An 11,011-nucleotide genomic window follows, 5' to 3' on the forward strand; every position below is an offset into this window, starting at 1 on the left:
ACACTGGTTATGTCGGCCAACATCATCGTTGGATACAACAACATCGATCTTGTGTTGTCATTGGTGAAAATTGTATTTCTAGTTGAATTGTGGGTGATCTCAACATCGATCTTGTGTTCTCATGTTCTGCATTTTTTTAACTTATGTCTAACACATTAATAATATCTGTGACACATTTTTTGTGTAGTTTGAATGTTAGAGAATAAAAAAAAATATATTGTGCACTAGTACCATGGAAAATTACCTCAAAATAGGAAAAAAAACAAAAAAACTATGATTTGGACCTTTGCAACTATGCTTAAGTTCCCATGTGCTGCATTGTCTTTTAACTTATGTACAACAAATCAATAATATCCGTGATACATTTTTTCTGTAGTTTGAATGTAAAAGAATAAAAAAATATATCGTACACCGGTTCCACAGACAACCAACTCAAAATAGGATAACAAAATAAAAATAAAAAACTATGATTTGGATCATTGTAGCTATGCTTAAGTGTCCATGTTCTGTATTTTTTGAGTTATGTCCAACACATTAATAATATTTGTAATACCCTGAAATAATGTTAATTATAAATCGATGTTTAATTGTATTTATTGTGTTATTTAACTATATGGTTAACTTGAATGAGTTGAGGTATGGCTTGAATTAGTAATGTGTGATTTGCTTGATGAAGATATTGAGTTATGTGGAGTTTTATTGAGCTAAGTTGAAATTATGAGATTTCAAATTGTACATAAACCTATTTTAGTAAAATCTTAATCCTAGGTTTGGTAATCGTTGGATCGTCTTCAAATTTTGACTTGTGGTTTGTAAGACAACCCTCCATAATTTGACCGTTGGGATTGTGAAAGTAACAACTTTTGATCTCTCTCTTACCGTGAGAAGCACGTTAAGAGAAATTCTAACTCGAAAGGGAATTGCGTTGAGTGAGAATTAGTGCACTAAGCGCAATTCCAACCCGAGAGGAAATTATGTTGAGTGATTATTATCGTGTTAAGCATAAGGGGTGTTCCGCTTAGCGCAAATTGTCGCGCTAAGCGCGAAAAGGGGACTTCCGCTTAGCGAGACGAGCTCGCTAAGTGAGATTTGCAGATTATAAATACGTTCTTCAGCGTGAAAAACACAATTTTTTCACTCTCCTCCTCTCCAAACGCCCACCTTAACCCCAACACTTTCTTCTCCACCACCCACGACCATCGGTGGCCACCATGAGTCGTCGTTGCTTGCCGTTGAACCGTTACACCAAGAGGAACGTTTTAATTAGAGTGAAATCCTCATAATCCACCTCAAGGATTCGGTGGAGAAAATTCCCTCAATCCTTCCTTTCGTAGCTTCTTTAAGGTAATCTTGACATTTAAGCCTTTCTCTTAGTTAGTTTGAGTTTCCCTTAGTGTCTCTTGTGTTTTGGGTACTGTAATAGGGTGTTTTTACATTTTCTTTAAAAAAACCTTAAAAATGAGACATTGTAAAAGTTATCTTTTTATAACATTGATGTTATTTTCGTGATCTTCACTAAACCCCAGTCACATTGGCGTGAACGGAATTTCAAAACGACATCTCCTTTTAGTAGAATCTGAAACACCTCTTAGCCCTTTATGTTTTGACAAAGGTATTTGACTTTGAATGTTTTCATTAACCTTGTTTCTGAAATCTATTCTAAATTCCCTTCAATTTGGTATATAGAACCTTGCATTTGGACTGACAAACGAGAACAAGAGAGGTCTCTGAGCAACACAAAGAGGAACTAACGTAGAGCTTACAGTAGGTGAGGGGATTTTATTATAATTTACAACTTTTGATACCATAGTTAGGGTCAGGGAACCTAACTATGGGGATGTATGTCTGTCCCTATTGCATGCTAGTTTTTCAAGCAAAACAATGCTTTTGACTAATGGGATGTGATAAGTCTATTATTGATAAATGACATTATTGTTTTTATTAGACTTGTGTTGTCTGAAGACCTGGGGTGTGTGAATCTTCGGCGTGAACTATATATGTATGTGTATGCGGGATGTGACTTACTAATGATATTTTTATTAATGATATTAATTGATATGAGGTGAGTTGATGTTTATGATAATGTTGATTTAGAGAATGATGTTGTTATTGAAGATGATATTGATAATAATTGATAGAGACTATATTGGTGTTTATGATAATATTGATATGAGATGATGTTGTTATTGATGATTATGTTGATATGAGTTAATGTTGTTATTGATGATTATGCTAATATGAGATGATGTTGTTGTTGTTGATAATATCATTAAGATGAGATGATGTTGATGTGGAGAATGATAATGAGATGAGATGATGTTGATGTTGAGAATGACATTGAGATGAGACAATGTTGATGTTGATAATGACATTGAGATGAGATGTTGATGATGTTTAAAATGTCATTGTGATGATGTATGTTGTGTATGTGCATGGGGGTGCAATGACCTTATTGGATATCCCTAGTGGGGGAAATAGAGTGGTTAAAGAGTTTTAAGCATCTTTGTAGGGGGATGGCTTATAATCTCTAATTATCCACGGTCAGTGCATTGATGATGCCTATGTTTCATACTTCATATTGTATGAAAATAGTATAAACTTTATCAGTAAGTACTTGTAGTTTCTCATGAGAAGGAATACTTGTACTTGGGGGCATGTCACTCGGTTTGGAACTCCTTTGAGACTCAGACTGATCACTATGGGGGGGGGGGAGTTGCCTGTGCACGACAAGTCGACCTCGACACTTATTGCCCACTTTTCCTAAGTGAGAGTGTCGTGTGGACACGCTTAGGCTATTTTCTTGAGGATGGTACCACATTACATTTGAGAGTTGATGTTAGGTGCATGCATCATACTGAGCATGATTAATTGGAATTATGGATGGATGATGACTATTTGTTGAGTGTGTGTTGGACTAATGAATTTTTGTGTAAGCTAATGATATTTGTTAATGTTTTCTTACTAATTGTGGTTATTTGATTTGTACCGTGTGATTGGTACCTGTGATGATTGCGAACCTTTGTTCGTGGGAGCAGAATGACAACATTAGAGTACATGAAGTGAAATTCTTTTGTGGAGCCGCCAAGCCGATGTGATGACGTTGGGATTATTTTGGGAGAAAGTTGTATTTTGTTAATCAACTCCTCCGTAGCTGGTGTTGGACCAGCTACCTCAATAACTTAAAAGGGATAAACTTAGAATGTAGAAGAAGCAACAATCAATTTAATAATGTTCTTTAAACACGCAAGACAAAATTGATTGCAACAAAATAAATGAGATAAAGGAAGAGAGAATGCAAACACAGTTTTATACTGGTTCGGCAAAGTCTGTTGCCTACATCCAGTCCTCAAGCAACCCACTTGAGATTTTCCTTTCTCTTTGTAAAACCCTTTTACAAAGTCTGAACCACACAGGGACAACCCATCCCTTGTGTTCAAAATTCCTTACAACTTAAGAGACCCTCGGTCCCTTAATCAATCTCTTTGATTAAGAAGAAGAAGAAAAAGAAGAATTCTCTCTTTAAGAGAAGAATATTACAATTGAAGTTCATGGATGAACTCTTAATGGATTTGCAAATGTTTGCCCAAGAGTTGTTGAGAGAGAATTTGGAAATGAAGTTCTCTTGGAATATCTCTCTCTTGCTTTTTGAAGTTAGACACACACACATATATATAGGCCCTTCGTGCCTTTTCAAAAAGGTTTGAAGAGATGTGTCTTTTCAAAAAGCTTTTTCTAAAATTCTTCACTGGTAATCGATTACAGGTTTCTGGTAATCGATTACACAATGATATTTTGAAGGGTTATGACTTTTGAATTTAAATTTCCAGAGTTTCGTTGCTGGTAATCGATTACAAACATCTGGTAATCGATTACAGGTTCAAAATTCAAATTCAAAACCCTTTTTAACAATTATTTTCAAACTTGGCTTCTGTTAATCGATTACACTGCCTGGTAATTAATTACCAGAGCCTTGGATGACTTTGAAACCCTTTGTTTTGAGGCAAGGCTTGATCTTGAAGAAATCTTGAAGCAAGGCTTTATTTGTTGAAGCAATCTTGTATTAATCTTGAAGCAATGCTTATCCTTTGAAGCAGTCTTGTTTGATTCTTCTTTGGCATCATCAAAATCATGTATACATACATTCACAGCTGGTTCCATAATTCTTTTTTTTAATTGAGGATGTAAATCACAAATTTAATTATATGTATGAAAAAATTTACTTTCCATTATCTGAATGATGTGTACCGAGTTATACCTATATATGTATATATATATATATATATATATATATATATATATATATATATGTATGTATTCATTTAAGTAATGGTGTGTTGTTTGGCGAATGTATATCGAGAAAAAATTAGTTTCATTTTTCGTAAGAAAATTAACGGAATTTTCATTTAAAAATTGAAGTTTTCACGATTTAGAGTGGTGATATCGCAATGACGAGGCGAGTCGTTACAATATTCATGACACATTTTTTTGTAGTTTGAACGTCAGAGAATAAAAAAACAAATATATCGTACACCACTTCCATGGAGAATCACCTCAAAATAGGAAAACAAAAAAAAAAACTATGATTTAGACCCTTCAACTATGTTTAAATGTCCATGTTTCACACATTTTTTAACTTATGTCCAACACATTGATAATATATGTGACACATTTTTTTCGTAATCTGAATGTCAAAGAATCCAAAAAAATATATAGTGCACCAGTTCCATGGACAACCACCTCATAATAGGATAACAAAATAAAATAAAAACTATGATTTGGACCCTTGCAACTATGCTTAAGTGGTCATGTTCTACATTTTTTAAGTTATGTCCAACACATTAATAATACTTGTGACACATTTTTTAATTTTGTTTGAACGCCAAATAATCCAAAAAACAAAATGTCGTGCACCAGTTCCATGGACAATCACCTAAAAATAGGAAAACAAAATAAAAAAAACTATGATTTAGACCCTTGCAACTATGTTTAAGTGTCTATGTTCTGCATTTTTTTAACTTATGTCCAACACATTAATAATATCATTGACAAATTTTTTTCCATAGTTTGAACGTCAAAGAACCCAAAAAATATATATCATGCACTGTTTCCACGGACAACCACCTCAAAATAGGATAACAATAAAAAAAAAACTATGATTTGAACTCTTGCAACTATTCTTAAGTGCCCATGTTTTGTATTTTTTTTAGCTTATGTCCAACACATTAATAAAATTTGTGACACATTTTTTCTGTCATTTGAATGTCAAAGAATCCAAAAAAAATATATCGTGCGCCAGTTTCATGGACAACCACCTCAAAATAGGAGAACAAAATAAATAAAAAAAACTATGATTTAGACCCTTGCAACTATGCTTAAGTGACCATGTTTTGCATTTTTTTAACTTATGCCCAAAAAATTAATAATATCCATAACACATTTTTTCTGTAGGTTAAACGTAAAAGAATCTAAAAAATATATATCGTGCACTAGTTTCATGGACAACCACCTCAAAACAGTAGAACAAAATTTTAAAAAAACTATGATTTTGACCCTTGCAACTATGATTAAATTCCAAGGTTCTGCATTTTTTAAGTTATGTCCAACCCATTAATAATAGTCATGACACACTTTTTTTGTATTTTGAACATCAAAGAATCCAAAATAAAAATATATCATGCACCAGTTCCATGGACAACCACATCAAAATAAGAGAACAAAATAAAAAAAAAACTATGATTTGGACTCTTGCAACTACGCTTAAGTGTCCATGTTCTGCCTTTTTTTAACTTATGTCCAACACATTAATAATATCCATGACACACTTTTTCTGTAGTTTGAACATAAAAGAATCCAAAAAAAATATATCGTGCACCAGTTCAATGGACAACCACCTCAAAATAGGAGAACAAAATAAAAAAACTATGATTTGGACCCTTGCAACTATGCTTACGTGCCCATGTTCTACATGTTTTTTTAACTTATGTCCAACACATTAATAATATCTGAGACACTTTTTCTATAGTTCTAATGTCAAAGAATTATAAAAAAAAATATCGTGCACCTATTCCATGGACAACCACCTCAAAATAGGAGAACAAAATAAAAAAACTATGATTTGGACCCTTGCAAATGTAAAAGCATATGCTATATGAAGTTTTGATGATGCCAAAGATGAAAGCTATTCAAGTTTGATCAAAGTCAAGATGACAAGAATTCAAGAGAAACGATGAACAATTAGTCCATAGTATGTTAAAAGAATTCCTTAAAAGAGATTGTACAGGTTTGACCTTAGGTTAATTTTTGAAAACATCTTATAAAAGTTTTTAAGCAAAACTCTTTTTGTGAAAATCTGATTTTCTCTCTGGTAATCGATTACCAAAGTCTATAATTGATTACTAGAAGCTAAAATATGTTTTAAACACGTTTGCAAATTTTTTGAATTTGAATTTTTGAACTGTGTAATCAATTACACAGAGGTTGTAATCGATTACCAGAAATAAAACTATTTTAAACAACTTTTAGAAATTTTGAATTTAAATTTTAAAAGCCTGTATTTGTAATCGATTACCAGACACAAAATTTTGAATTTCAAATATGAAGAGTCATAACTCTTCAAAACTAACTGTGTAATCAATTATCACATATTTCTAATCGATTACCAGTGAGAAAATTTTAAAAATAACTCCCAAAAGTCACAACTGTTCACGAGATTTTGAATGGCCACCAAAGGCCTATAAATAGGTGACTTGGGTTTGAATTTCCTCAGAGGTTTTTAGAATAATAATTATCCTATCCTCTCAAAAAGAAAGCCTTGGCCAAACACTTGCAAAATGTATAAGGATTCTTGTATGATCTTCATCTTGTAATATTCTTCTCTTCAAAACAGAAATAATCTTCTTACTCAAAAGCAAACGATTGTTGTTCAAGAGACTGTGAGTCTCTTAAGTTGTAAAGATTTCTGAACACAAATATGTGGTTCAGACTTTGTAAAAGGATTTTTCAAGATAATGGAAATCTCAAGCGGACTGCTTAAGGACTGGACGTAGGCACAGGACGTGGCCGAACCAATATAAAAATTGAGTTTACATTCTCTCTTCCCTCAAACTTCTTTAATTTATTGCATTTTATTTTTGCTTTGAAGAAGTTTCATTTGAATTATTCTTTACTTAATTTATATTAAGTGTGCATATTCTAATTCAAGAGAGAATTAAAATTTGATTAGGGGAAGTTTTTTAAACTTAATTCACCCCCTCTTAAATTATTGAGGCCACTTGTTTAACAACAACTATGCTTAAGTGTCCATGTTCTACATTTTTTAACTTGTATCCAACACATTAATAATACCTGTGAGACATTTTACTGTAGTTTGAAAGTCAAAAAATCCAAAAAAAAAAATATCGTACACCAGTTCCATGGACAACTACCTCAAAATAGGAGAACAAAATCAATAAAACTATTATTTGGACCCTTGCAACTATGATTAAGTGCTCATTTACCAGTTCATCTAAATGCACAGTTAACTAGTGACTCACCCAACTATAAGCAAATTCTATAAATACAACTACAGCTAAAGACATTCGTAGAACTTTCAAATATTCATGTCAACCCCTACCACAATATATCACCAAACTCCATATGTTTGTGTTTACCACAATGGTCAAATCTGCAACACTAATGAGGGCACCACCTTCGTTAGTAACAACACAAAAAATCTTTCATGGTTAACAAGGTCATAACCTTTACACAATGGCCTAAACGTGTTCACCAAAAACTAAACATTGAACCACAACAACATATCCAATATCTCTATTTTCGGTGCCCCATATTTGAGTTAGGATAACGTTATATGTACACATCTTTTATTCTGCAAGATGATGTTGATGTTCAAAAAATGTTCAACATTTTTTACAACAACCCACCACTACCATTTGTGGAGTTATTTGTCATAATTTGTGACAATAATAACCCACCAAGCACCCAACATGACTCAACCTCCAATCTTGAGGACCTATCAGATGAATACGAGATTTATTAGATCAAAAACCATGGTAGTGATACTGACACCTCTTCTGAGCCTGAAGGAAGTAACATGTCTCTATCCCACAAAACAATATTCAAACAAGATTGGTAATCTGAAGATGATTCATGTCTTAGTTGTTTATGCTATGAGGTTTTCTTATAATGTCTTATGTTCGTGTTCAGTGATCATTTTACATAATGAAATAAATTATTTGTTTAAATTTATGTTAACAATTTCCAATTTACCTACTTCTACTGCAGTAGGTGGCATGGTAACATAACGGTCAAAATTCACAACACTTTGCAATTTACACTAAACTGTTAAAAAAATAAATGTCTCACCAACAAAACTGACAAAAAATGGACATCTCGGAATTTTTTTTTCACTCTGAAAATTATAATGGACATATGCTGCATCAATTATTAGGGAAAAATCACAGTCCAAATTGACAAGACTCTGCAATTTGCACACATGTCTAAAAAAATAAATGTCTCACCAACAAAACCGACATAAAATGGACATCTAATATTTTTTTTCACTTTGAAGATTATAATGGACGTATGTTGCATTAGTTACCAGGGAAAAATCACAGTCCAAATTGACAACACTCTACAATTTGCATACGTCTCTAAAAAATTAAATGTCTCACCAACAAAAATGACATAAAATTGACAATACAGAATCTTTTTTTCACTCTAAAAACTATAGTGAACGTATGTTGCATCAGTTACTAGGGAAAAATCATAGTCCAAATTGACAACACTCCATAATTTGCACAAGTCACTAAAAAATTAAATGCCTCACCAACAAAACTTACATAAAATTGACAACTCAAAATCTCTTTTTCACTCTAAATATTATAATGGACGTCTGTTGCATCATATCATACCTTAATTTCGTCTGGGGACTATCGTTCATTGATCTTTTGATCCTTGCTAGTCGACTTACGGTGTTGAACACTATTTACAGTGCAAAGAAAGGAACCACTCAGTGTTTCAATTAGGAATGCAAAAGATACCAAAAAAAGGGGCATAAAGGTCTTTTTTATTAAGTTTCTTGGACCTTAGCTCACCAAGGCTAGCCTCTGACTCACCTGGACCCCCAAAAGACTTCAGGGTGAAGTAACCGACTCGCTTGGGCGAACCAGTTACGTCAGGAGGAAGCATCAGCTTGCCCGAATTTCCCATTTTCCTATAAGTAGGCGTGCTAGGGAGGCTGAGGGGAGGTTCAAAGGTTCAGAACTTGAGGGAATATAGATAATTAAGAGAGAAGAAGAAGAGAGAAGAGGAAACGAAGCCGAGGTGCTGCCAAATCGTGACTGTGATCAATCTCTACATCGTTCCTCGTTTGATGCTCTTCGTATGATCATCGATTAAATTTTATTTTTGAGGATTGAATGTGACCTATGTACCCTTAGGGGTCCCCCTTGTTGTTTTTTGCACATTCATCTTCTCAATCTATCATTATCAATCTTTTTATCTTTGTAAAGTTCAATCTTAACCGATCACTAAGTGTTGTAAAGTTGTCTTTAAAAAGATTGGAAGTTAATAAACAAAACCAAGATAAAACCAACTCATAACTAATTTATGAGTTAACAACTCATAAATTAGTTATGAAGGTCCAACGCCTTAATGATTCTCTTCATTTTTTTGAAGTTTAAAACATCGTTTCAAGGTCCAACGCCTTAAACGACTTTTTGTTCACAGTTAAAATGAATCTTTCAAAAACATAAAAATCAATTTAACACAAACATTCAGACTTAAAGAACTACGTATGTCTGAATTCCTCATCGCACTTGAAGATAGTAGGAGCAAGGGCAACACCCTTGTCGACCCTGCCCAAAAATTAAAAAATATAAAAAGGGAAAAGTAAATAATTCTGAAGTCACGTTGCGCACAGTCAATTAAAGGTTGTCGTTCCTTATGACAAGCGCATGGGTGCTAATACCTTCCCCATGCGTAAACAACTCCCAAATCCTTATTTTCAAAATTCGCAAACCTCTTTTTTGGTTTTTCTAACGTTTTCCTTGAATAAACGTTGGTGCCGACTCCATTCATTTTTCTCCCTTGGAGGTGAATGCTTTGGCCTATCAATTTGGCATTCGCCCTCCCATCAAAGGGTAGGTTGCAATAGATGGCAACTCCACTAGGGGCTTGTTAAAGAGTTAAGCCATTTGATCAGTGTACAATATTTTATCGTGACTTCTTCTTTATTTATGTTTCATTTTCCCTTTTATCTTTTTTTTGTCCATGTTTGTATATAACCTTTTTTTGTCCATGTTTGTATATAACCTTTTCTATGTTATTGTGTTTGGTGTTTGTCTGTCTATCTATTACATTTATAGTTAGAAATATTTTTGTTCTATGCACACATGGCACCTACACCTCACACACACATTGAGATATTAGGCCCTATACCTAGGTCTATGTGAGCCATAAGGAGTGGAGGTCGATCTATGGTCATGCTGGATCTCCGACTCGCTTGATAACAGTGAAGCCTCATCTAGAGTTTTCCTCTTTTGGTGATGCATTGTCGCTAATAGTCCCTATCATCACAATGTATTACCTAAGAGGATGATATCTCTAGAAGCCAGTAAAGTTACATGAAAGTACCCTTGGGAGTTATCACCATAAGTGGACTTTTGGATCCTTTCCATTAGGTTCCTGAATTAGGGGGCACATAGCAAACTCACTCTGGCTTGTTCCTTGATTGCATCATGCATATCTTCATGGTGTCATAATGGACATATCATTCCTACATTTATCATTTATCATATTCATGCATTGTATTTGCATAAGTCATTGCATTATCATACATCTTCATTTGGCATGTTTTTGTTCTGCCAATTACATAGATTCTATTTTCATCGTCCGCGTGTTATGTTCACTCATGCATGATCCTGACACATAGTTGCTCATGTCTTGCATTTTCCTAAAAAAACAACAAAATAAAAAAAAAACACAAAAAAGGAACAAAAAGAAAGTCACAATG

The sequence above is a fragment of the Glycine soja genome, chromosome 7 (assembly GCF_004193775.1).
Source record: "Glycine soja cultivar W05 chromosome 7, ASM419377v2, whole genome shotgun sequence".
Taxonomy (NCBI): domain Eukaryota; kingdom Viridiplantae; phylum Streptophyta; class Magnoliopsida; order Fabales; family Fabaceae; genus Glycine; species Glycine soja.